The following is a 27,470-nucleotide window of genomic DNA, read 5'->3' as shown; positions in this document are numbered from 1 at the left end:
CTTGTCCCTGGTAGTTCGTCCCCACCAACAGCATCCATAACGGTATACTTATAGTTGATGTGAATGGTCACAGGGGTGCTTTGCTCTTCCTGTCTATTCCCCTTCCCTCTCCTGACAGTCATCCAACTACCTGTCTTCTCACTCCTAGGGGTGACTATCTCCCTGAAACCCCTGCCTATTCCTGCCTCTGCTTCCTGAATGACCTGAAGTTCATCTAGCCTCAGCTCCAGTTCCCTCACTTCGTTTGTCAGGAGCTGCAGCTGGATGCACCTTTTGCAGGTGTAGTTATCAAGGATAGTTGTGCTGTCCCTGACTTCCCACATTCTGCATATGGAGCACTTGACTGCCCTGACTGCTGCTTCCACTACCTACTCCTAATTTAATTAATTAAATGAACTTACCTGGCCTTACTTCAGTGGGAACAAGGTTGTCCTCAGCCTCTGCTCACCAAAGCCTCTGGAGCCAAAGCCTCAAAGCTCCACTTCTACCCTGAGCCACTCACATCACTGGCTGCTCCACTTCAGTTACCCCTCCTTTTATTTGTCCCTGCCAATTACCTCACAAGCCTCACCTTAGCTACTTCCCAGCACTCAGCGCTGCTCCTCTTCCTTCTGCAATGGTTTCTTGATCACAGTTTGTGTAAGATCATTTTGAAGAATAATTATTTCACCAGGGAATGGATAGTTTACCAGTTGAACAGCTTTTATAACCATATACCAATTACAGGATGGAAACAGGCCATCTCGGCCCTTCTAGTCCGTGCCGAACGCTTACTCTCACCTAGTCCCACCAACCTGCACTCAGCCCATAACCCTCCATTCCTTTCCTGTCCATATACCTATCCAATTTTTGTTTAAACGACAAAATCGAACCTGCCTCTACCACTTCTACTGGAAGCTCATTCCACACAGCTAACACTCTCTGAGTAAAGAAGTTCCCCCTCGTGTAACCCCTGAACTTTTGATGGAGACAGACGTGAGAGCGTGGAGGAACATCTGGAGAAACTTCTGACATGCCCGCTTCGCTGCTGCTGCTACTGTACGGTCCGGAATCTCCGGAGGCGAAGGCCTCCGAGACCACGGCTTTGCTTGTTTCGGTGGCTGGGACGAGGTTGAAGGTGCTCAGCAGAGGATGGCGCTCGGGAGGCTGTATCGGAGGGGCTGGTCGGAGGCTCGAAGTTTTCGGACAGACTCAGAGTCTGTTGTTGTCGGTTGCTTCTGAGGCATTGTCAGTGCCTGGAAGTTTATGTTAGGGAGAGTTCTCCCGTTTGCTGCCTGATATCAGGACAATTGGAGTCGATCGAAACCTGAGACTTTTTAAACCGTGTCCATGGTCTGCGTTTATCGAATTACAGTATTGCTTTGCACTGCTCTAACTATATGCTATAATTATGTGGTTTTGTCAGTGTGAGTCTTTGGTTTGTCCTTTTTTTATTTTGTGATATCACTCCAGAGGAACATTGTATCATTTCTTAATGCACTTATGCATTTCTAAATGACAATAAACAAGGACTGAGTGTCTTCATAATCTAAAGCAGGTTATGTAAGATTTATTCAGCATTCCTTCCTTTGCAGATTATGTAGTAAGAAACACCTTTGGCATCTTAAAAAGTTAGCACAGTCATACAGAACAAAAGCTCTCATCACAACAAAACTTATCTATATAACATTCCACCACATCTCAGGAGATGAGAGAGATATGTCACGTATACATCGAAATACTGAAACAAAGTGAAAATTGCTGTTTGCATCAACACAGTCCAAATACGGGCTGGGGGCAGCCTGCAAGAATTGCCACACTTGGGGGTGTTTCAAACAGATAAACTGACTTTTAAATTGCTTAGTTCAAGGAAGCTTGTTGAACAGATGGATAATATCATTTAACTAATGAATATCTGATGTGTTTATAGTTGGGAGTTTTATGTTAGCTTTACAGCAATAATTGTGAACTATGAACATTAAGCTGAGGTCTGTGACTCCGAAAATTTTCTTTAATTGTGCTAAAGGGATATCTGAAGAAATAACACATCCTTGTGATGTCATTCAATTTGGAGAGAAACCATATAAATGTAAAGAGCTGTTCAGGTTTATTAGGATTGGGGTAAGGAACATTAAGTATTGTGAAAGAAACAAGGGATGAATGAGAATCCATTACTCCAGCTTCAGTTTCTGTAACAGACAATTTGTTTGTCTGCGTTATTGGTATGTATTTTTAGTTTATAGGAATTGTAACCATGTTTTGGAAATAATTTGTCCTTTATCCTTTGTTTAAAAAATGCTTTGTTTTCAGGAAGTGTTTTTTGTTTAGGAAATGGTTCATGTTTGAGAAATGGTTTGTAATTTGGAAATATTTCATAATGTTTCAAGCTTCAAGATAATACTTTAAGATTGAAATTCTCTGTCAGAATTTGGAAATGTTTAAGATAGAAGTCTTCTGGGTTTTAAATGTAGAATGCACAAAGACTTTTCCTCTGCCATTGTGGAATGAATCTCCGATATTAGATACTTGCTTGCATTTGGGCCACATGTCAGAGAGCCACATTCAGGTTTGGCACTAACCTTCCTTTTTCTTACTGTGGATTCCATGAACTGGAAGCATTTTAGGCAAGTCCCTTTGAGTTTTGCGGAGCTTAATATACCATCTGTGAGTAATGCTTCTATAAATAGATTTTGAGATTATGGTCCTGTATTTTGCTGACCATATTTCCTGCCCATGTTGCTCTGCAAGTTGGCATATCATTCATGTGAAGGATGAAAGAAAACTTCAAGATCAGCATCTTACTGATTAATTTTACTGCTAGAATTACTGCAGATCACTAAATCTTGCAGCATTCATAAATGTTACGCTCAATCTTAGAACACGTCCATATCTTCTGTGAAGCCAACCATACGGGTGTGAGTACAACGATTTTTGTCTGTGTTTACTACTGACAACCAAAGCATCATTTCTACTCCATTATTTCTTAGTTGAAAAATTTCTGTGGAATAGCAGAATTTGTCCTGTGAACTAATCCTGGGAAATCAGCAACTTCCCTGGGTACGGGTATAAGAACTACATAAATTCCAAAGAAAATAGGAGCCCAGCTGACCCCTCAAGCTTGTTATGCCATTCAGTATGAACATATCTGATCTGCTATTCCATGCCAATTCCCACTTTATCTAGTTTCTATTTAATTAACTCCATTAATCTAATCTTCCCAATTGTGGGATGTAGAGAATTCCAGCAATTCATCTCAGTCTGTATGATGTTTCTAAACACCTATTTTAAATGGCCACCCCCATAATCAATAGTAAATCAATAATTATCAATGGTACGATCAATAACTAACCAATGGTACTTAAGCTGTAGTAGACCTAAACAGGAATATTTGATGATTCTCATCGGAGCTACACACAAAGAATCACCACTTAATGGTGCTGTCTTCCCCTTTCCGATGTTCACAATAATTCCTTGGTCATACTGACATTGAGTGCAAGGTTGTTGTGACACCACTCAACCAGCTGATATATCTCGCTTCTAAATGTCTCCTTATCACTGTCTGAAATCCTGCCAACAATATTTGTGTGATTGGCAAATTTATTGATGGCATTTGAGCTGTGCCTAGAGTAGAGCAATGGGCAAAGCAAGCTTCCTTGAGGTGGGCCAGTGTTGATTGTGAGTGAGAAGAAGATGATATTTCTGATCCATACGGACTGTGGTTTCCAGGTGAGGAAGTCAAGTTGCAGAAGGACATAGAGGCCCAGGTTTTGGAGCTTGTTGATTAAAATGAGCGCATGATTATGTTGAATGCTGAGCTGTCATCAATAAACAGCAGTCTGACATAGGTGTTGTTGTTGTCCAGGTGATCCAAGGCTGAGTGGAGAGCCAGTGAAATTGCATCTGCTGTACATTTATTGTGGTGATGGACAAATTGCAGTGAGTCCAGGGCCTTATTCAGACAGTTGATTCTAGCCATGACCAACATCTCAAAGCACTTCATCACAGTTGATGTGAGTGCAACTGAGCGATAGTCATTGAGGCAGCTCACCCTGTTCTTCTTGAGCACTGGTATGATCATCACCCTTTTGAAGCAGGTGGGAACCTCCAAATGCAGTAGTGAGAGATTGAAGATGCCCTAAACACTCCTACCGGTTGTTTGGCACAATATGCAGTGCCCAAGCAAGCACACCATCAGGGCTGACACTTTGCGAGTGTTCACCCTCTTGAAAGATATTCTGACACTGGCCTTCAAGACAGATCACAGGGTCACCAGGGATTCACACAGGTGTAGTTTTATTCTCCTTTTCAAAGCGAGCATGGAAGGCATTCTCATCTGGTAGTGAAGCATCATGATGGCAGGATTTGCTTTGTAAGAAATAATGGCCTGCAAACCCTGCCAGAGCTGATGTGCATCCAGTTCTATCGCTAACCTCACTTGGGTTTATTTATCATCCAATATGTTCTTGAAGGCACACACTCATCCACACTGTTCTTGATGAAGTTGCTGACAACTGTGGCGTATTCATTTAGTCTACCCACTCAAAGCAGTCCTGTTAGCACTCCTACACCTCCCTGGATGATACCTTCGTGTCCCTCAGCACTGGTGTTGCGATCTTTAGTCTCTGCTGAAACACTGGGAATAGAAGTAAACCAGGTGATCAGACTTTCCAAAGTGTGGGCACAGGATGGCATGATAAGCATTCTTGGTGCTGTAACAGCAGCCAAGTGTACTGGCTCTTTTTGGTTCCACAGGAGATTTCAGAATCAGAATCAGGTTTATTATCACCAGCATGTGTTGTGAAATTCATTAACTTACCAGCAGCAGTTCAATGCAATACATAGTTAGAAAAGAAAAAACATCAATTTCAGTATACTTACATTAAATAGATTAAAAATTGTGCAAAAAAACAGAAATAATATTTAAAAAGTAAGATAGTGTGCATGGGTTCAATGTCCATTTAGGAATTGGATGGCAGAGGGGAAGAAGCTGTTCATGAATCACTGAGTGTGTGTCTTCAGGCTTCTGTACCTTCTACCTGATGGTAACAGTGAGAAAAGGGCATGCCCTGGGTGCTGGAGGTCCTTAATAATGGACACCGCCTTTCTGAAACACTGCTCCTTTAAGATGTCCTGGGTGCTTTGTAATCTAGTATCCAAGATGGAGCTGACTAAATTCACAAACCTCTGCAGCTTCTTTTGGTCCTATGCAGTCTCCCTTCCACTCTGCCCCCATACCGGACAGTGATGCAGCCTGTCAGAATACTCTCCACATTATATCTATAGAAGTTTTGAGTGTTTTTGTTGACATACCAAATCTCTTCAAACTCCTAATGAAGTTAAGCTGCTGTCTTGCCTTCTTTTTAACTGCATCGATAAGTTGGGACCAGGTTAGATCCTCAGAGATCTTGACACCCAGGAACTTGAAGCTGCTCACTCTCTCCACTTCTGATCCCTCTATGAGGATTGGTATGTATTCCTTGTCTTACCCTTCCTGAAGTCCACAATCAGCTTTTTCATCTTACTGACATTGAGTGCCAGATTGTTGCTGTGGCACCATTCCACTAGTTGTCATTTCTCACTTCTGTATGCCCTCTCGTCACCACCTGAGATTCTACCAACAATGGCTGTATCATCAGCAAATTTATACATGGTATTTGTGCTATGCTTCACAACACAGTCATGGATATAGAGAGAGTAGAGCAGTGAGTTAAGGTCATATCCCTGAGGTGCACCCAGTGTTGATCATTAGCAAGGAGGAGATGTTATTGCAAATCCGCCTAGACTGTGGTCTTCCAGTTAGGAAGTCGAGGATCCAATTGCAGAGGGAGGTGCAGAGGCCCAGGTTCTGTAACTTCTGAATCAGGACTGTGGGAATGACGGTATTAAATGCAGACCAATAGTTGATGAACAGCATCCTGACATAGGTGTATCTGTTGTCCATGTGGTCTAAAGCTGTGTGGAGAGCCATTGAGACTGCATCTGCCGTTGACTTATTATGGCAATAGGCAAATTGCAATGGGTCACGTAATTCTTCTTAGGCACTGGTATAATTGTTGCCAATATGTTGGTGGTGGTTGTTCAGAGGCTTCTTTAAGCTGGCCTGGTTGAAATCCTTCGCAATGATAGGGATACTGTTTGGTGCCTGCTGAATACATTGCTGAGGTCATCCAGTGCTTGCTTGACATTGGCCTCCGGTGGAATGAACACTGCGACAAGGTGATGGTGGAAAACTCCCTCGGCTGACAAAATGGACCACATTTAACCGCTAGGTGTTCCAGGTCAAGTGATCAGTATTAAAGTGAATTTATTATCAAAGTACATATTTGTCACCAAGTGCCATATGCCAGTAAGTACAATAACCATAACAGAAGCAATGAAAGACCACACCAACAGGACAGACAACCAGAGTGCAAATACAACAAAAAAGAAACAAGATAATAATAATAATAATAATAATAAATAAGAAATGGATAAAGAAATGAGATGAAGAGTCCTTGAAAGTGAATTAATTGCTTGTGGAAAAACTTCATCAGTTATGGGGCAAGTGAAGTGAAGTTAACCCATCTCATTCTGTTGAAGGGTACAAGCTGTTCCTGAACCTGGTGGTGTGAGTCATGAAGCTCCTGTACTACCTTCAGTGAGAAGAAAGCATGACCTTGGTGCTGGGGAGGGGGGTTTCCTGATGATGGATGGTGTTTGTTTGCGACAACTCTGTGTAGATGTGCTCAATGGGGGGGGGGGGGCTTTATCCATGATGGATTGGGCTGTATCTACTACTTTTTGTAGGATTTTCCATGGTGTTTCCATTCTATGCAATGAGGCAACCAGACAATACACTCTCCACTATGCAACTATAGAAGTTTGTCAAAGTTTTAGATGCCATGCTGAATATTTGCCAAGTTTCTGAAAAAACAGTAGAGGTGTTGTTGTGCTTTCTTTACAATTGCACTTGTGTACTGGAGATCCTCTGAAATGACAATACTGAGGAACTAAAAGTGGCCGACTCTCTCCACCTCTGATCCCCTGACGTGGACTAACTCATGGACCTCTGGTTCCCTTCTCTTGAAGTTTATAACCAATAAAACTGCCAGGTTTTTGTATCATGATGAGTTAATCATTAAGCATAGCCCACCTCTTCTGCCTTTAAATGACTGGCCTGTCCTGTCTTTGCATCCGAAATGGTGGCAGTGAGCCATGTTTCCATAAAGCCAAGTACACAGCAGTCTCTGATGTCCCTCTGGTATAACAATCTTGCTCTGAGGTCTTCAGTTTTATTTCCCAGAGACTGTATAATCACCAGCAGGAACTTTTATGCCACTGTGTTTCAATTTTTTCTGTAGACCAGCACATTGTCATTGCTGCTTCCATTTTCTTCAAAGGGAACTGCACCAATGACTGGAGTCTGCTGTCCAGTATACTTCAATTTTGAGAATTGATGGACTTTTTTTAAAAAAGTCTACAACGATGCTACTCACTGGAATACTCATGGCTGTGATTGTGGATTTTGGCTTTAGTAATTGCACTACATATTGATTAATAATAAATTAATCAATTAATCCTTATTCAATAATTTATTTCTTGCATCTGTAATTGGCTAATTTCTAGGAAAAGGATTGACCTGTAATGAGCAAACACGAGGAAATCTGCATATGCTGGAAATTCAAACAACACACACATGAAATGCTGGTGGAACACAGCAGGCCAGGCAGCATCTATAGGGAGAAGCACTGTCAATGTTTCGGGCCCGAGACCCTTCATCAGGATCCCACTTCAAATTTCACCTATCACCTTGTGTTTCTCTCTCCCCTCCTCCCACCTTTTAAATCTACTCAACTTTTTTTCTCCAGTCTTGACGAAGGGTCTCGGCCGGAAACGTCAACAGTGCTTCTCCCTTTTGATGCTGCCTGGCCTGCTGTGTTCCACCAGCATTTTGTGTGTGTTGTTTGACCTGTAATGAGTTAGGTCGTACTTGCTGACTTTGGGGAAATTCAAATAGATCCCAGTGAAAAAAATTGAACAATGCCTTAGTCATAGGGCAAGTTATTCATAATAATAAGTTGTTCTTTACAAATTGATGGAGGATTGATAACCTAAATTATAACTTCCTAGCAACATGCACAAAATGCTGGGGAACTCAGCTGGCCAGGCAGCATCTATGGAAAAGACGTTTCAGGCTGAGACCCTTCTGTAGGACTGGAGAAAAAAAGTTGAGTAGATCTAAAAGATGGGAGGAGGGGAGAGAGAAACACAAGGTGATAGGGGAAACTTGAAGTGGGAGGGATAAAGTAAAGAACTGGGAAGTTGGTTGGAGAAGATTATAAAGGGCTGGAGAAGAGAGAGTCTGACAGAAAGCCATGGAGGAAAGAAAAGGGGGGATGAGCACCACAGGGAGGCAATAGGCGTGCAAGGAGATAAGGTGAGAGAGGGACAAGGGGATGGGAAATGGTGAAGGGAAGGGGAGTGGGGTGGGAGGCATTACTGGAAGTTCAAGAAATAGATATGCATGCTGTCAGATTGGAGGCTACCCTGATGGAATATAAGATGTTATTTATCCAACCTGAGTGTGGCGTCATCGTGACTTTGGGGGAGGCCATGGATAGACACATCTGAATGCCAATGGCAAGTGGCATTGAAACAGGTGGCCACTGGGAGGTCCCACTTCTTCTGGTGGACGGAGGATAGGTGCTCTTTTTAATAGCTGCTGCCTGGACTACTGAGTTCCTCCAGCATTTTGTGTGTGTTGTTTGTATTTACAGCATCTGCAGATTTTCTCTTGATTATAAATTCCTAATATTTTTCTGTGCCAGCCAGATGCCAGGAAGGAGAAGGGAAGATGGAAAAGATCAGGGAGGGCTGTGATAGGGAAGAGAAACATTTCAATTAGATGGGGACACACCTAAACCAGGGAAGTGGTGATGGCTCTGGAAGAATGTATCCAAAGCCAGGGATCACTGAGGCGGCTGGAAGGGAAGGGAAGGATGATTGAAGTGGAAGAATGATCTGGGTTCGTTGACTAAGATGAGTGATTGGAGGCGTGATGGGGTTTGATGGCATGGTTGATACCGACAGTAGGTAATGGAAAGAATAAGGAGTGATAGAGCAGAGAGGAAAGAAGATCAGAAGTTGGGAGCTGATGAGAATGATTGGGAACCGGAGGCAACGCACACAAAATGCTGGTGGAACGCAGCAGGCCAGGCAGCATCTATAGGAAGAAGCACAGTCGACATTTTGGGCCGAGACCCTTCGTCAGGAACTGGAGGTGCTGAGATGAGATTATCAATTTAACTTTTGATATTAGTTTGAACTTTAACACAAAGGAACTGGCAGCGTGGAAACTGGCAGTTCAACCCATCAGGTATCTAGCTATACTAATCCAATTTCCCAACAATTAGTCCATAAAATTAACTTTAAATTACTTATCTAAATGCAGTAACTTTTCTTCTTAACTCTGCCTCTCTCTCCATTAATGGGTTCCATGGTGTGACCACTCCCTGAGTGGGAAAAATCTGAATCTCCTAACCCTTCCCTTATACCTATGCCCTTGGTCTGCAAGCTAGTATGTCTATTACCACTTGTAATCATGTATATCTCAGTCAGGTTACCATTAGCCTTGTATCTTCCAAAGAAAACAAACTCAGCTGATCCATTCTCTCCTCCCCCCCCCCCCCTTTAGTGCAATCACTCTATCACTGACCACAGCTCCACATGATACTCCAAATGTTTTGTAAAGTTGTACCATAGCTTCCTTGCTTCTGTAGTCTCTGCCCTGGTTAATGAAAGCAAGCATCCCTTATACATTCTTCACCACCTAATCTGCCCGGATACTGCCTTTGAAGATCTTTGAATATCTACACCAAAGCCCTGTTTCTTTCCTCAGGTCCTTTCATTCATTGTGTTAGACCTTGCCTTAATAGCCTTCCCAAAATGTAGCACCTCATCTTTTTCAGAATGCAGTTTCACCAGCTGTTTCTGTGTCCACCATGATCAATTGCTTTTGTAGCTGACTCACACCACTGTTCATGACTCCATCATCTTTCCTGTCATATCATATCCAGATCATTAAGGTAATAACAAGCTACAGTGTTCTAGCACTGATTTTTGTCATCTCTAAGCTTCCAAAGACTTCCAAAGAACAAAATAAATCTCAACAAATTTGAATACTTACAGTTCACAACTTTAAACAGGTAGTGATATAGCTATAAATTCATTAGCGAAGAAATGACATGGATCCTCTTAGAGTGTGCAAGAAAACACAGTAATGTACACTTGTTCTTTAAAGATTAAATCTAAATTTGAGCCTGATGCTGAGGAGCATTACTGCTGTCTGACTCATTCCAATGCTTAAAGAGTAGAAAACTGTGTCATTCTCCATAACTTAATTTGTTAATGTTAATGAGCATTATAAAACAATTTAAAATATTATATAACCATATAACAATTACAGCATGGAAACAGGCCATTTCAGCCCTTCTAGTCTGTGCTGAACGCTTACTCTCACCTAATCCCACTGATCCGCACTCAGCCCATAACCCTCCATTCCTTTCCTGTCCATATACCTATCCAATTTTGCTTTAAATGACAATACTGAACCTGCCTCTACCACTTCTAGTGGAAGATCATTCCACACAACTACCACTCTCTGAGTAAAGAAATTCCCCCTCATGTTACCCTTAAACTTTTGTTCCCTAAGTCTCAACTCAGGCCCTCTTGTTTGAATTTCCCCTACTCTCAATGGAAAAAGCCTATCCACGTCAACTCTATCTATCCCCCTCATAATTTTAAATACCTCTATCAAGTCCCCCCTCAACCTTCTACGCTCCATAGAATAAAGACTTAACTTGTTCAATCTCTCCCTGTAACTTAGGTGCTGAAACCCAGGTAACATTTGAGTAAATCTTCTCTGTACTCTCTTTATTTTGTTGACATCTTTCCTATAACTCGGTGACCAGAACTGTACACAATACTCCACATTCGGCCTTACTAATGCCTTGTACAATTTTAACATTGCATCCCAACTCCTATACTCAATGCTCTGATTTATGAAGGCCAACATACCAAAAGCTTTCTTCACCACCCTATCCACATGAGATTCCACCTTCAGCGAACTATGCACCATTATTCCTAGATCACTCTGTTCTACTGCATTCTTCAATACCCTACCATTTACCATGTATGTCCTATTTGGATTATTCCTACCAAAATGTAGCACTTCACACTTATCAGCATTAAACTCCATCTGCCATCATTCAGCCCACTCTTCTAACTGGTCTAAATCTCTCTGCAAGCTTTGAAAACGTACTTCATTATCCACAGCGCCATCTACCTTAGTATCATCTGCATACTTACTAATCCAATTTACTACCCCATCATCTAGATCATTAATGTAAATGACAAACAACACTGAACCCAGTACAGATCCCTGGGGCACACCACTAGTCACTGGCCTCCAACCTGACAAAAAGTTATCCACTACTGCTCTCTGGCATCTCCCATCCAGCCACTGTTGAATCCATTTTACTACTTCAGTATTAATACCTAACGATTGAACCTTCCTAACTAACCTTCCGTGCGGAACGTTGTCAAAGGCCTTACTGAAGTCCATATAGACAACATCCACTGCTTTACCCTCGGCAACTTTCCTCGTAACCTCTTCAAAAAATACAATAAGATTTGTCAAGCATGACCTTCCATGCACAAATCCATGTTGACTGTTCCTAATCAGACCCTGACTATCCAGATAATTATATGTACCATCTCTAAGAATACTTTCCATTAATTTAACCACCACTGACGTCAAACTGACAGGCCTATAATTGCTAGGTTTACTCTTAGAACCCTTTTTAAACAATGGAACCACATAAGCAATTCGCCAATCTTCCGGCACCATCCCCATTTCTAAGGACATTTGAAATATTTCTGTCAGAGCCCCTGCTATTTCTACACCTTTCTCAAGATCCTAGGGAAATCCTGTCAGGACCCGGAGATTTATCCACTTTTATATTCCTTAAAAGCGCCAGGACTTCCTCCTCTTTAATCATCATAGTTTCCATAACTTCCCTACTTGTTTCCCTTACCTTACACAATTTAATATCCTTCTCCTTAGTGAATATTAATGTTAAAAGATCTAAGTTAGCTGCAATTCAACCATAACCTACCAGTCAACCTCAATGATTTGCAGTTCGCATACTGGAGCAACAGGTCAATGGCAGATGCCATCTCTTTGGCACTGCATTCCCCCTTAGAACACCTGGACAATAAAGACACATATGTAAGGCTCCTTTTCATCGACTACAGCTCTGCCTTTAATACCATCATTCCAAATAAACTGATTTCTAAGCTCTGGAACCTGGGTCTTAGCTCTCAGATCTGCAGCTGGATCATCAACTTCCTCACAGACAGGACAAGCTCTCCTCTACAATCACTCTGAGCACCGGTGCCCCACAGCGCTGTGTACTCAGCCCTCTGCTGTACTCACTGTACACCCATGATTGTGTGGCCAAGTTTCCATCAAACTCAATATATAAGTTTGCTGATGACACCACAATTGTAGGCCGTATCTTGGGTAATGATGTCGGAGTACAGAGAGGAAATTAAGAACCTGGTGGCATGGAGCGAAGACAATAACCTATCCCTCAACGTCAGCAAGATGAAGGAATTGGTTGTTGATTTCAGAAGGAGTAGCGGACCGCATGGCCCCATCTACATCGGTGGTGTGCAGGTGGAACAGGTCAAAAGCTTTAAGTTCCTCGGGGTGAATATCACAAATGACCTGACTTGGTCTAACCGAGCAGAATCCACTGCCAAGAAGGCCCACCAGCGCCTTTACTTCCTGAGAAAGCTGAAGAAATTTGGCCTGTCTCCTAAAACCCTCACTAATTTTTATAGGTGCTCCATAGAAAGCATTCTTCTAGGGTGCATCACAACCTGGTATGGAAGTTGTCCTGTCCAAGACCGAAAGGAGCTGCAGAAGATCGTGAACATAGCCCAGCACATCACACAAACCAATCTTCCATCCTTGGACTCACTTTACACCGCATGCTGTTGGAGCAGTGTTGCCAGGATAATCAAGGGTATGACCCACCCAGCCAACACACTTTTTGTCCCATTTCCCTCCGGGAGAAGGTTCAGGAGCATGAAGATTCATATGACCAGATTTGGGAACAGCTTCTTTCCAACTGTGATAAGACTATTGAACAGATCCTGACCCAGATCTGGGCCGTACCTTCCAAATATCCAGACCTGACTTGCACTACCTTACTTTCCCTTTTCTATTTTCTAATTCTGATTTATAATTTAAATTTTTATTATATTTACTTTGATTTGTACTTCAGGGAGCGCAAAGTGCAGAAGCAAATATCACTGTGATGATTGTATGCCCTAGTATCAATTGTTTGGTGACAATAAAGTAAAGTTTAGGATGTATGCTTTAGTATCATGGTGTTGGTTCCTTGGAACTGATCTTTGTATTTTGCTGGGTGCAGTATCGTTGGCCTTAGTACCTCTGGCATAGATTTTTAGCTGTTTCCTTTTCTCAATCACATGATTGTTGTGTGTGATTAAAAACCATTTGGCTCATTGTAACTCTGTCAACAGAGCAATCTTTTCTTCTTTCTATTCTGGCACCTAATTATTTATTAAATGCCTTTCAAGATTCCCCAAAGAATGGCAATAATGTATGCTAATTACTTTTTTGTATGAAGGAATTTGACATCAGTTCTTAAATTTGCTGTGATCAATCTGCATTTCTCTTAAATATACAGTTTTATTTTAAGTAATAATAGATTACTAGTTCTAACATTTGTCCTTGGCTCAACCTTTAGAGACTAATGTTTACTTAATAACCATTTTCCTTTTGGATATCTGAACTTCCTGTATAACAGAGCATTCTACATGAAGAAGTGGTAAAGCCCTCACTCTCTATGTTGTCTGGTGCTTGCCCATGTACAGGTAATCCTCTGATTTACTCATTATTTTTCCATTCTTGTACATGTGGGGGAAGTAAGCTTAATCATTCCACAAATTGCCATTGTTATTTTCAAGACTAAGCATATGTTATGGTCTTATCTTTTCCTCAGATACTTCTACTGATATAAAAGATTCACCTTTTCTACTGTTTTTAAGATTCATCACCATTTTTCTTCCTAATATTTCACCTTTGTCCCTGCAAAGAGTGTTTTATCAGTTTGTGTTTTCTTTTTTGCAACAGTGAACCATTTCCTCTTTGTGCAAAGCTCCAGTATAAATTGCCTGACCCAGTTCGTCTAGTTTTTGTCTCCTTATTTTGGCATCTGCAGATTCTCAAGACTCTTGGTTTTTTGGAGGATTCTCTTGATTTCACTGTTGTTAAACTATATTTGTCAAGATGGCAAACTCCACCTTTTGTCTTTCCTTGAGTGAGTGAAGCATGTCATGGTGTGGGAAGTGTGAGCTGATCAAGGTTGTCTTCTCTTGTAATTCACACCAAATAACTACCAGAAGTCAGAATTACTTAGGGGAAAACTTTACAATGATTCTCCCAATCTTCCAGAGAAGCGATTGAAGAGTTTGGCTGATCTGCCTCAACAGCAAAGGTTTAGAAATTCTTTTGTAGTTTTATTCAACAGATTAATCAAAGCAAGTACTGGGAGCAGTTTGATTACAGCAGTTAATAGTGATATTGATAACATTTGACTGACATCAAAAAGCAGAGCCGGCTTTTGTTCTTCTGCAGCGTCTAAAGCTAATTCAACAGCTCCCTCTATCCGATGTTTACCAAATAACAAGACAAGAAATGCAGCATCCTTTTCTGGTACAGATCCATCAGAAATCAACAGAAGTGAACAACTGTTTTTGTGTGTAGCCTTTGCATGAGTGATTTTCAATTACCTTCAGCAAAAAAGTGCTCCTGAATGACGTGTTGAGCAGCATCTGTGAGTTAAAGGAATAGTCAACATTTCAGGTTGAGACCCTGAGTGGAGAGGGAAGGTAGCCAGTTATAAAAAGGTGGGGAGGGGAGAGGGGTTAATTTTACTGTTTTAGTACAAATTGACGTCATTGCTGATTTGAGCACTTAAAGCTTGCAGTAATAACCAAATAATCTGCATTTTGTATTACTGAGTGAATGAAAATTGTTTGCTAGGAAATGGAAATCTTTCCTCTTTGTGAAATACATCCCTATATTCTTTAATTCACCAATAAAAGGGTGGATAAAGATTCAGTTTAAAGCATAAACAAAAAGATATTCCTGTCTGAATAAGTAATTAGTTTCAAGTATTATCAGTATTTCAAGTATAACAGAACTTATATTCTCAAAGCTGTTGTCAGGGAATATTACATGAGATGGTATAGTTACATTCCATTGCAGGCAAATACATTTTTAATCCTGTAAATGACTGTTGATACTATCATGCGTGCTGTGTAAATTTGCCTCATTGTCATCCTGTGACTTATTCCTACAATCCCTCCATAAGTTTTCATTTTAAGTGTTGATTGGTGTTGTAGCACATTTAATTTTAGTTTGGCATCTTGCACATGTCTGCAGAACTATTTACAACTTACATATTTCATCAAAATATGAAAAATTTATTCATAGAATTGTTTTTCTGTTTTTTTCTAATACCTTTAATTGAATCCTGCATAAAACTTAGTTCCAATATTTTGATTGAATTATTCAAGGTACATCAGTATAGTATAATTTAAAATTGAAATATGAAGAAAATCTTTAGAACAAATTCTTTTTTTAATTACTTAGCTAAAATTTAGGTTTCATTTTTCATCAGAACAATGTGTGTGTTGTAGTGCACAGGTGTATGTGTGCTTGTGTGGACATGTGGGTGGGCAGGCATTATCCAAATCAAAATCAGCTTTCACATCACTGACAGATGTCGTGAAATTGTTGTTTGCAGCAGCAGTACATTGCCATACATAATTAAATCATAATAAGAGCTACCGTGGAATCTGATTTAATTGGGACACATCGGGGCCAGTACATTTTGGCCTAATTAAGCGGCTGCCCCAATTAGCTGAAGTTTCATGGAAACAGTTCAAAAGGTTTAAAAACAAACAAACTACTGTTTAACTGAATAACAAATTATATATTTGAATGGAAATACAGAACACTAGCAATATTATTGCACACTATAAAAATGTAGCTCCTAATAGTTATCAACCGAGGAATTCATTCAGAGTATACTGACATGTTCTTTTGACTAAGTGAACAAATGCAGCACAGGGACCTAGTGCAGGTAATGTACTGCCTCTGTGGAGTGCTTTTGATGATCACCTCCAAATCTTCATTTTCTCTGTAACATTCCCGATGATTGTTGATACCTTCAAATTCTTCATAGTTTCTAACTCGTTGAAGTAGTGAAATTGTTTGGTTTTCACTAGTGGCCATTTCTGCCGTCTCCAGGCCCGAGTGGTTAAAATCACAGTGAACAAAACAGTTCTGGATTGTCCTACTGCTTATTTCCCAAAAACAATCAGTGACAAAAATCAGTGCTTTTTGAACACAAAGTGCAACAGACACTATTTGAAAACTATCTGTACTGACCACAGTGCAGTATGTAACAACCACACGAATGATGCTAGATAGAAACTTTGGCAACAATCTCCTGTTCCAATTAAGTGACACAGTGTCCCAAATAAACAAAAAGAATCCCAGCTATTTTCTTGGTTAGTTTTTGTTCTTTAAAACTGGTCCCAAATAAGTGGCTGCCCTGATTAACCAATGGCCCAATTAACTGGAATCCACTGTGTATATATATAAAAAAATAGTGCGAAAAGAAATAATAAGAGGTAGTGTGCCTGGGTTCTTTGTCCATTCAGAAATCATATGTCAGAGGGGAAGATGCTGTTCCTGAATGCTTAGTGTGTGTCATCAGGCTCCCAAAACTGCTCCTTGATGGTAGTAATGAAAAGAGAGCACGTCCTGAGTGATGGTGGTCCTTAGTTACGGATACCATCTTTTTGAAGCATCACCTTTTGAAGGTGCCCTTGATGGTGGGGAGGTTAGTGCCCATGATGGAGCTGGCTGAGTTTACAACTTTCTGCAGCCTTTTTCCAATCCTGTGTAGTGGTCCCTCCATATTAGATGGTGATGCAACCAGTTAGAATGCCCTCCACAGTATATCTGCAGGAATCTTCCCGTGCCTTTGGTGATATACCAAGTCTCCTTAGACTCCTAATGAAATATAGCTGCTGTCCTGCCTTCTTTGTATTTGCACCAACATGTTGGATCCGGGAAAGATCTTCAGAGATGTTGACACCAAGGAACTTGAAACTGCTCACCCTTTCCACTCGATGAGGACTGGTGTGTGCTGCCTTGACTTCCCCTGAAGCCTATCATTTTACTTTACACTTAAAAAGATTCCTTGTACGAAGGGAAGAGATGTGTGAAATGAGTCCACATTAACCTGAGATTTTGATGAGCATATAGTGATGTGTTACACACAGTGCTGAAATAACGACACGCAGACGGTAAGTCATTTCGAGACTAGTTTATTCAAACTTTGCGGCGGCGCCTGCCCTCTCCGGGCGGAAATGACGTGAGAGGTGCGTTACCAAAGTCTCCCCCCGCGCGCTGGCTATTTGTGAGCCAGTTCGCCTGTGCAGAAAGTGGGTCGCCACAAGCAACAGATAAGTCAGTTAAAAAGGAAACCACTCACTTATTTAATATCTGTTTATTGTTCTGTTTTGTAATCCCAAAACATAATGCTAATTGAAAGGAAACACAAAGCTCGGAATGCATGAATTAGTTTGTGTTTACTTTCAGTGAGACCCGCATGTGTGGCATGATGGGGCAGTGATGTTCCCCATCCCCATACTTATACATATAACCCATAATGAATTTCCGTAAATTCTGGTGTATAAGCCGAGCATTTAGCCCTAAATTTTTGTCCTAAAATTAGGGGATAGGCTTTTACACAGGGTGCCAACTTTGGAAAAATAAGTACACGGAAGACAGGTCGTATTTATTGGCTGCTTTTGAGTCAAATTAGTTCCACTGTCAACTCATGAATTCTTTGGTTTGTTTAAACTCACATCTTGTGGCTGGAGCACGGACATCAAACCACTGGGGATACTGCAATGTCCGTATTTTCAGCTTTCAATGCTGCTTTTGTCTCACCTGACAAGTGTGCTTTGAACATGTCCCAGACAAGCAGCAACTTTTCCTTCCTGACACCTTCGGGATGTCATTGCCACACCGCTTTAACGCACTTCATCCATCCAGCAGTGTTTTTGAACGTTAGCAAAACCCCGCGGGAATTTTCTGAGCAATCTTTGTTTTTTGTCTCAACACAAGATTACGTCTATTCATAAATCGGGTGCACCAGCTTCGCGTAGCTTTGAAATTTTCACTGACCTCACGGTGTTTGTCGTCCCATTTCAACGCTTGAACTCGAATCATTTCTCTGGTAACAATGAATCCAGACGATCACTAGTGATTCACTCACTCAAAAACTTTTTCTTCCAGTTCTGGCCACTGGCATGTTTTCCCGCGGTTTGCACATTTCGTCTTTGGCATTTTCCTCAGCGTCTCCTCTGCGTTTTGCCACTCTCACTTGTTTACACTAAACTTCTTAGCAGCTGCAGAATTATTCGTTCCTTTAGCAAAATCAACAACCTTCAGCTTGAAGCCAGCATCATATCGCATTTGTTTTAATCTTTTGTACATGGCGGTCGCAAACTCAATACTGAGTACATGTACTGATCCCGCCACCCCGTGTTATGTTTTAACGAGATTACGATGGTTTCACGGGGGTTACATTTCAGAGGATTCTTTTCCATTGGAAACCTAATCCAAAATTTCTCTCCCTGATTTATTCATTAAGAATTCGCCTATGACGCTCTACAATGCCTGATATCTTAGCAGGAACTGGTACACAAAATTTCCAGGGTCCGGATCCGGCAAAACTGGCATGTAATATCTTGTGATCTTTTCTGGTTAAATCGAAAACCTCTACAAAAGGGGTCGGCTTATACAAAGGTAACATGAAAAAGTCACTTCTTTAACCTTGAAAACGGGGCTCAGTGTATACTCCGCAATATACAGTATTCAAATACCAAAGGATGCTTCTGCAACAATATATTTACAATGTTGTAGCGATGTGCTACACACAGCGCTGAAATAACGACACGCAGTCAGTAAATCGTTTCGAGACCTGGCATTTAATCCCTGGCGCCCATCCTCTCCGGGTGGAACTGACGTCGGAGATGCATTACCAAAGTCTCTGGCTATTTGTGAGCCGGTTCGCCTGCGCAGAAAGTGGGTCGCCACATAACACCCCCCCCCCCCAATGTCCACAGTATGGATCAGCCTCTGTTTGGGGGGCCTGCCTCTGCGCCGCGGTGCCTGAACCTTGATCGGCTGCGCCAAGTCCACATGGGCTGGTTTGAGTCAATCCACCGTGAAAACCTCCTCTTTCCCCCCAATGTCTAAAACGTACATGGACCCGTTGTTGCTGATCACCTTGAACGGCCCCTCGTATGTCCGCTGTAGCGGTGCCCGGTGTCCGCCCCTTCGTACAAACACAAACTTACAGTTCTGCAGGTCTTTGGGTACATGGGTCGGGGTCCGTCCGTGCTGTGAAGTCAGTACGGGGGCCAGGTTGCTGAGCCTTTTGCGTAGTCTGTCCAGGACTGCTGCGGGTTCTTCCTCTTGCCCCCTTGGGGCTGGTATGAACTCTCTCAGGATGGCCGACGAGTCGTGCAGATCCTCCTTGGGTACTGTACGAATTCCAAGCAGGACCCAGGAAAGCTTGTCCACCCAGTTAGATCCTCTCGGGCGGGCCATGAGAGCTGACTTCAAGTGACGGTGGAAGCGTTCCACCAGTCCATTCGACTGTGGGTGGTAGGAAGTTGTGTGGTGTAGCTGTGTTCCCAACAGGCTGGCCACAGCCGACCACAGGCTGGAGGTGAACTGGGCGCCTCTGTCAGAGGTAATGTGGGCCAGTACCCCAAAGCTTGCTACCCAGGTTTCAATCAGTGCTCGGGCGCAGGAATCAGCAGATGTGTCGGTGAGCGAGACTGCCTCTGGCCACCTCGTGAACTGGTCTACCATAGTTAGGAGGTACCGCACTCCTCGGGACACTGGTAGGGGGCCCAAGATATACACATGAATGTGGTCGAACCTCCGGTGGGTGGGTTCGAACTGCTGCGGCGGGGCTTTAGTGTGCCACTGCACATTGGCTGTTTGGCACTGTGCGTACTTTCTGGCCCATTCACTGACCTGCTTGCGAAGTCTGTGCCACGCGAACTTGCTGGAGACCAGCCGGATGGTTGTCCTGATAGATGGGTGCGCCAAACCGTGTATGGAGTCAAAAACTCGCCGCCTCCAGGCTGCCAGGACGATGGGGCGAGGTTGGCCAGTAGCCACGTTGCACAGGAGGGTCCTCTCACCTGGGCCTACGAGAATGTCCTGCAGCTGCAAACCCGAGGCGGCGGTCCTGTAGCTGGGTATCTCGTCGTCTGCCTGCTGCGCCTCCGCCAATGCTGCATAGTCCACCCCCAGGGACAGGGCCTGGATAGCTGGTCTGGAGAGTGCGTCAGCCAAGACGTTGTCTTTTCCCGAGACATGCTGGATGTCCGTCGTGTACTTGGAGATGTTGGACAGATGTCGCTGCTGGCGAGCCGACCAGGGATTGGACACTTTCGTGAACGCGAAGGTCAACGGTTTGTGGTCCGTGAACGCGGTGAACTTCTAAAAAGTAACTGAAATGCCGGACTGCCAGATACAGTGCCAACAGCCTGGTCGAAAGCACTGTACTTGAGTTCGGGTGGTTGTAGGTGCTTGCTGAAGAATGTCAGGGGTTGCCAGTGCTCCTCAATGAGCTGCTCCAGCACCCCACCAACTGCTGTGTTGGATGCGTCCACCGTGAGGGCGGTTGGAACATCTGTTCTGGGGTGCACCAGCATCGTGGTATCTGCCAAGGCTTCCTTAGCTTTAACGAAAGCGGCCGCAGCCTCCTCGTCCCAAGTAATGTCCTTGCCTTTACCCAACATCAGGGTGTACAAAGGGCGCATGATACGGGCTGCTGAGGGGAGGATACGGTGGTAGAAGTTCACCATACCAACAAACTCCTGCAGGCCTTTGACTGTGTTGGGTCGGGCAAAGTGGCGGATCGTGTCTACCTTGGCGGGCAGAGGTGTTGCCCCATCTTTGGTAATCCTGTGGCCCAGGAAGTCAATGGTATCGAGACCGAACTGGCATTTGGCCAGGTTGATCGTGGGGCTGAAGTCACTCAGGCGGGAGTAGAGCTGGCGGAGGTGGGACAGATGCTCCTGGTGACTACTGCTGGCTATAAGGATGTCGTCCAAATAGATGAACACAAAGTCCAGGTCGCGTCCCACCGCATCCATTAGCCGCTGGAACGTCTGTGCGGCATTCTTCAGGCCTAACAGCATTCGGAGGAACTCGAACAGGCCGAATGGGGTGATGTGTGCTGTTTTAGGGATGTCTTCAGGGTGCACTGGGATTTGATGGTATCCCTGGACAAGGTCTACTTTGGAAAATATTCTTGCACTGTGCAGGTTTGCTGCAAAGTCCTGTATGTGCGGCATGGGGTAGTGGTCTGGAGTGGTAGCCTCATTCAGTCTGCGGTAGTCGCCACATAGTTCCCAACCCCCAGCTGCTTTGGGCACCATGTGCAGGGGGGGAGGCCCATGGGCTGTTGGACCTCCGTATGATCCCCAATTCCTCCATCCTCTTGAACCTCCTTCGCCAGGCAGAGCTTTTCCAGGGGGAGCCTTCGTGCGCTGGCGTGGGGGGTGGTCCCTGGGTCGGAGTGTGGTGCTGAACCCCGTGTCTGGGCATGGCTGCCGTGAACTGCGGTGCCAGAATCGATGGAAAGTCCGCCAGGATTCTGGTGAATTTGTTGTCCGACAGTGTGATGGAGTCCAGGTGTGGGGCCAGCAACTTGGCTTCACCCAGGGAGAACATCTGGAAAGTCTCAGCATGTACCAGTCTTTTCCCTTGCAAGTCGACCAGCAGGCTGTGAACTCGCAAAAAGTCCACCCCCAGGAGTGGTTGGGCCACCGCAGCCGGTGTGAAGTCCCATGTGAACCGGCTGGCGCCGAACTGCAGCTGCACTGTGCGGGTGCTGTAGGTCCGTATTGTGCTGCCATTTGTGGCCCTCAGGGTGGGTCCTGGCTTCCTGTTGCGGGTGTCGTACCCCGTCGGGGGCAAGACGCTGATTTCCGCTCTGGTGTCGACCAAGAAACGACGTCCCGACTGTTTGTCCGAGACATACAAGAGGCTGTCCTGGTGGCCAGCTGCCATAGTCATTAGCGGCAGCTGGCCCAGGCCCTTGCAGGGCAGGCGACAATGGCGGGCTTTTGTGCTCCACCGCTGGTGGTAGAAACACCACTGTTCACTCCTCCTCACTCCTGCCCCTGTGTTGTGTGCGCCCCCCTGCTAGGCCTGGTCTGGTCCGCTATTGGGCGTGTGGCCTGGTAATCTGACCGATGGACGCCACGCTCTCCCTCTTGGCTTTCCGCAGCACGTCTGCCTGGGCCGCCACCTTCCGGGGGTCGCTGAAATCTGCGTTGGCCTGCAGCAGATGTATGTCCTCGGGCAGTTGCTCCAGGAACGCTTGCTCAAACATGAGGCAGGGCTTGTGTCCGTCATACAGGGCCAGCATCTCGTTCATCTATGCTGATTGCAGTCTGTTTCCCAAACCATCCAGGCGGGCACCCCGCTCATGCCATGAGAGGCCAAAGGTCCCAATGAGCAGCACTTTGAATGCTTCATATTTGCCTTCTTCCGGGGGCAACTGTATGAAATCCACAACCTGGGCGGCCGTTTGCTGGTCAAGGGTGCTCACCACGTGGTAGTAACATATGGAATTAGAAGATATCTGCCGAATCTGGAACTGGGCTTCTGCTTGGCTAAACCACACGCATGGTCGCAGCATCCAGAAAGTCGGCAGTTTTAGCGAAACTGCATGAACAGATGAAGAGATGGTCATCTTTGGTCCAAATCCTGTTTGGACCATCAGGGTCACAAATGCAGCGATGTGCTACACACAGCGCTGAAATAACGACACACAGTCAGTAAGTCGTTTGGAGACTAGTTTATTCAAAGTTCACGGCGCTGGCATTTAATCCCCAGCGCCCACCCGCTCCGGGCGGAAATGGCGTCAGAGGTGCATTACCAAAGTCTCCCCCCGCGTGCTGGCTATTTGTGAGCCAGTTCGCCTGCGCAGAAAGTGGGTCGCCACAATGTTACTGACATATTAAATACACAACAGTTATTTCATTTGTTTGGCCATTTAGGGAGGGAGGGAAATGTTCAGAATTAACTTGCTAATAGCGTCTTAAATAATTTTAAAATGTGACTAAGTCTATGACCCTGCCCATTCCTTGCCTTCACTTTTACCCAGACATTAGGTAATCAGGACTGATATTCTCCCTTGCCCAATTCTGATAATTCCAAGGATTTATGCTACACATGCCAGCCCTTTCTTTCACCTCAGAGCAGAGGAGAGGCAGACAAAAATATATAAAATAGGATCATTGTGTGATCTGTTCCAGTTTATATGCTGACTTCAAGCTCCATTTTACCTGAAGCCAAGATTTACTTTCGATTGTTTTGTTGATACAATTACACATTATAAACTGCACAGAATTGTATACCTTTGATATTTGTATCTTTACACGTGAGGAATGAAAGGAAATTGCTTGTGTGTAAAGAATGAAAATTTTTACAATATAGTTGAGAGTTATAGATTTCAATCAGAAAACACCACTTCCAAATAATATTGATTAATAAAATATCTCTTCTGCTGATTAGAGACTTTCAGCTGGTGGTCGCAGTGTTAACATGAGAAAGCATTCCTGTCTCATGACAAGAAATGCTACGAGGGACCCACTAAATCAATATACTGTAAACTGTGATGAATAGCTGATTCTAATTGGATCAGACTGTCCTGATTAAACCTTCAAGCAATGAAAGAAATGCTGTGATATCCAATAGCCAGAAAATTAGCATCAAATGTTTTTGTTTTTATCCATACACCTGGGGAAAATATTTGCCTGCACTGACTGATTTGGGTTTAGATTGAACTAAGTAATTTTGAATCTTTATGGAAAATTCTATCATGCTATGACCACAAATCCTTAAAGATGACTTAATCACCGGTTTATCAATGAACCTTTACTTCTTGCAGAAAATATGATCTAAATTGTTTTATCTTCTCTTGTTGGTTCCTTGGTGTCCTGATGTGGAAAATCATCTCTTATAAACTAACTCCCTTAATTCATTCTCCATATTTTTTAATCCAATAGTATGACATTACTTCTATGTTATTTTTTACTTCCTTAAAACCAAATAGTTTCCAACCAATTCATCTGAAGGTGGGAAGAAATCCCTGGCTTCATTCTGTGTTGTAAGTGCTGACCAAAAGTTTTTGAATTTCCAACCAAGGTGAATCATGGCAACAAAACCATCTCATTCTACAATGTAATAGAATTATGTTGTATACTCATCCATAGTTTTGCCCTAATTTTCTCTAGATTTCACTACATATTTTATGTCGTCTTACTGACGTTGAGTGCCAGGTTGTTGCCGTGACACCAGTCCACTAGTTGGCATAACTTGCCCTCTCATCTCCATCTGAGATTCTACCAAAAATGTTGTATCATCAGCAAATTTCTAGATGATAATTGAGCTATGCCGAGCCACACAGTCATCAGGGAATGTGTACACACTGAAGACATACACTGTAAATTTCTAGGTGGTATTTGAGCTGTGTCAAGCCACACAGTCATCATGTATACACTGAAGACATACACTGTAAATTTTAGTTATAGCTTCTACCCCTCCAGCACCAGATTTCTGAATGACCTCTGAACTCATGATCACTACTTCACTATTCCACCTTTGCTATATGTATTTATTTTAGTTTTTATTGTAGTTTTGTTTGACTTGCACTCTGCTGCTGCCACAAACAACAAATTTCACTACATATGTCAGTGAAATAAACCTGATTCTGATTTACAGCACTCCATTTAGACAGAAGTGAAGTCCATCCATTTAAAAAAAACATTAAATTGGAAGATTTTTTTTCTTCCCCCATCACAAAAGCTCCTCTTGTCCAGCCTTCAGACCAAAATGCAAGCTTAAACACGTCTTCACTGAAGAGAGTTCTGTTTTGGATTAAGTTTTTCCCTTTTATTGTGTATGTATTGAGAAAGTTAGCTTGTCTTTCTAGTCTTTGGGATTTGTTTAAATTTTTGGAGGATGACCTGCAAAGCAAAATGATTGAAGCAAATAATTAGCTGTTATTCTGAGCACTGGCTGTACTCATATTGAACTGGTAAAGAGAGTTAAGCTCAATTATCCCAGTGCCAGCTGGTAAAGAGAGTTAAGTTCAATTATCCTAGTGCCAGCTCAGCTGGTAAAGAGAGTTAAGCTCAATTATCCCAGTGCCAGCTGGTAAAGAGAGTTAGGCTCAATTATCCCAGTGTCAGCTCAGCTGGTAAAGAGAGTTAAGCTCAATTATCCCAGTGTCAGCTCAGCTGGTAAAGAGAGTTAAGCTCAATTATCCCAGTGCCAGCTGGTAAAGAGAGTTAGGCTCAATTATCCCAGTGTCAGCTCAGCTGGTAAAGAGAGTTAAGCTCAATTATCCCAGTGCCATCTCAGCTGGTAAAGAGAGTTAAGCTCAATTATCCCAGTGTCAGCTGGTAAAGGGATCCTTGTAGATGAGGCCTTGGAGAGTCAGTGTCACTGGTGGAGAATTCCTGTTGATCTGTGTCTAAAAAATCCTGACTTGTTTACTAGGCCTCTGATTCCATGGTCAGAGTGCAGATATTGCTAGCTGGCATTTCTAACCTTGCACAGTTTGGGGGGGACAGTAGAAAATATCTCTTTAAAAGATATCAACACTTATTTCCTCAGTGTAATGAGGTGAGTAGGGAATTGAGGCTATTACCACCAGCATCAAGGAATACTTGGAGATTTAGCTTATTTATTTCTACTCAAAGTAGAATCTTTGCTGAAAATTTGACAATGCCCTTGAAATGCTTGAGAGATTCAATCAAGAAGTTATTCCCCACAGACTCAGTGAATACTGAAAGAAATGATTTAACTTAAAATTACAACAGCCAGCAATGACAATATTTCACATTTTTAAAGGTTAAAAGGAAAGGGATCTCATAATATCAACATTTACTTTTTTTGTTGAAAGACCACAAGCAAGATTTCTTCACATCTCAAGTGGCTAGAACAAAAAATGTATTTAAAGAATTTGATTTTTGAACACAAAAGAATGAGTGAAGTGATTAAAATTTTAAAAAGGACCTTGAAGACATCTTTTAAGACAAGGCTTTCGAGGCATGAGCCACTTTGAACTTGTCATTCATTATGTGTGCTTGTTTCCAGAACTGCATGCCGGTATCTACTGTATATTTTTCAATCAAGGTTTTAGATCACTTAGTAATTAACAAATAGCATAGTGATCTCTCTTCATCTGGACTTCATTAAGGTGTCCTTAAGTAATTATTTATGACTGTACTAAAAGGCCATTGACATGAGAAATTTACAATATTTGTAAAAAATTGACATCTCTTTTAGAAGATAAGTTAAAAATGTTTAAATTCACTTTTGTATTGGTTATGCTAATGGAATATTTCATATTCTGCAAGCAGGTATAACACACAGGCACCTCTTACATCAATATTTTGGTGGACTAATGGAAGGATGATTTTCTGTTTACTTTTCCCAAATGCAGGTTACATTTCAACCTGGGACTGTTTGTAGGTAGGTAACCTTGAGGACAGGCTGTAGGTTTCCAGCTAATGCCTCAAGTTCCTCTGTAACAATCTATTAACCGTTTGCACAGTGTCTTGCGTTCCAACATCCTGCGGACATGTGACCCTTTCTCTTTCATCAGGATGCAGTGCTTCTAAATGTTGCCAAGCCACTTGCAGTATCTTGGTTTAAAAAAAACCATAGTTACTGTTGGGACAAACATTTTCTACCATCAGATTAGAGTACAGAAGAGAACCTATAAACTTAACAGATCTTGGTCCTTTCAGTTGCATTTTTTTCTTAATGAGCAAGACTTAGGGTTTACTTTGAAGCTCTCATTGTGATGTTTGCTCATTAGAGTGAGGAAATTAGTCATGAGCAAGGGGTGTGAAACTAGAGATAAAGTTCCGTCCAGAATAAAAGAACATTTTGTTCGGTAAATGAGCGCCACTGTGGCATAGCGGAAGGCGAGACTCTGTTACAGCTCGGGATGTAGGAGTTCAGAGTTCAATTCCAGCGTCACCTGTAAGGAGATTGCATGTCCTCCCTGTAACCATGTGGATTTCCTCCGGGTGCTCCATTTTCCTCCCACAGTCCAGAGAGTTAATTGTAAATTGTCCTGTGATTAGGCTGGGGTTAAAATCAGTGGGTTGTTGTTGGCATGGCTTGAGGGGCCTATACTAAATAAGTAAATAAATAAATTTAACTCTGATCATTTCCAAGTTATCTTGAGCCTTGCAGCAGCCTTACAATCTCAATTGCA

General features: G+C 42.9%; 1 protein-coding gene across 3 annotated transcripts in view; it reads left to right on the top strand.

The window, feature by feature from the left end:
• The window catches only part of sorcs2 (sortilin-related VPS10 domain containing receptor 2), a 727,841-nt gene that overhangs the window by 369,046 nt on the left and 331,325 nt on the right, over positions 1–27,470 (top strand). Inside the window, exon 1 of one of the 3 annotated variants that reach the window (XM_059964844.1) lies at positions 13,882–13,926. The exons of 1 other annotated variant lie outside the window; for it this stretch is intronic. The gene's annotated coding sequence lies outside the window, so the exon portion shown is untranslated. Of the gene's footprint in view, positions 1–13,881; positions 13,927–17,533; positions 17,600–27,470 lie in introns of those variants that run through there. One more of the 3 variants, XM_059964843.1, reaches the window with a different exon arrangement.

Source organism: Hypanus sabinus, chromosome 3, assembly GCF_030144855.1.
Source record: "Hypanus sabinus isolate sHypSab1 chromosome 3, sHypSab1.hap1, whole genome shotgun sequence".
NCBI lineage: Eukaryota > Metazoa > Chordata > Chondrichthyes > Myliobatiformes > Dasyatidae > Hypanus > Hypanus sabinus.
This window is presented reverse-complemented; position numbering and strand designations above follow the sequence as displayed.